This window comes from Cricetulus griseus, chromosome 4 (genome assembly GCF_003668045.3).
Source record: "Cricetulus griseus strain 17A/GY chromosome 4, alternate assembly CriGri-PICRH-1.0, whole genome shotgun sequence".
Taxonomy (NCBI): Eukaryota; Metazoa; Chordata; class Mammalia; order Rodentia; family Cricetidae; genus Cricetulus; species Cricetulus griseus.
In genome coordinates this window covers 65495010-65496055 of record NC_048597.1, presented here as the reverse complement: position 1 = coordinate 65496055, position 1046 = coordinate 65495010, and the positions used below count along the sequence as shown (strand labels likewise).

The 1046-nt window shown below is 46.9% G+C and overlaps 1 pseudogene; it reads left to right on the top strand.

Annotated features, from left to right (window-relative positions):
- The first annotated feature begins 319 nt into the window (after positions 1-319).
- LOC113835436 lies at positions 320-423 on the top strand (annotated as a pseudogene).
- Positions 424-1046: the final 623 nt, after the last annotated feature.

Sequence of the window (1046 nt, the reverse complement as noted above, 5' to 3'; positions counted from 1 at the left end):
CTGTAACATCATCTGACCTTTTATCCTCCCACTATTCAGGTTTCTAAGACTAAAACTCTTTAAAACATGCATGGCTGTAGTCAGGGGCACCACAGGTTTTCTGCCTACTCTTTGACTGGATGGACAAATCAAGACCAAGAGAGAAAGGAAATTACTCATGAGGTCACAGAATCAGCTGGCAGAAGGGCTAACATAGGTGTTTGAATTCCAGACACACAGCTCTTTCCATTGAGCCTGAGTACCTGGCACCAAGTGTTTATGATCTTGCAGGGTCGTTGTGTACAGACAGAAATTGTACCATATAGACTTCATACTTTTTGCTCACTTCACCAGAACATATACTAAAATTGGGACCTTACAGAGAAGGTAAGATGGCCCCTGAGCAAGGATGACATACAAATTAGGGAATCGTTCCAAATTTAGAAAATTTGGGGAGTGGAGGGTGGATGGGGTGGGGGATAGGTCTGGGGTGGGGGAGGAGGAGTGGGGGTGAGGGGAGGGAGAGGGAGAAGGGATTGATATATGAAACAAGCTTGTTCCCAATAGGAACTAATAAAATAATCAAAAAGAAAAAAGAAAAAACCCCAGAAAATTATTTTGGACTAAATCACTCTTTCAGCTCTGAAATATTTATACTGAACATTGTGGGTTTGTGAGTGCTTTAGCTTCATTAAATTCAACAGTGAAGCTTCCTTCCCCATCCACCAGCCTGACCTCTCCTGCGGAGAGTGTACCCTCTGCTCCTGCCCGACTCCCCCATCAATCCCCACCCCATCTCTCTGGGCCTGAGCCTGGCATAGAGTGGACCTGCCCAGACAGGGAGGATCTCCTGAGTCCGGAAACACCACACTCTTCCTCTCCCCTCTGCCACCCTGATCCCTGCTGAGTCAGGAGACTACCAGGAGAGGCAAGACCATCCAGAGCTGCAGACATTGAAGTCTTGGCCCACACACACCACTGGGTGACAAAAGGAGATAGAGAGACCCCACCTGCACCCACTGGAAGAAGAGATGAGAAGAAGACAGAATAAGAACAACAGAAATTCC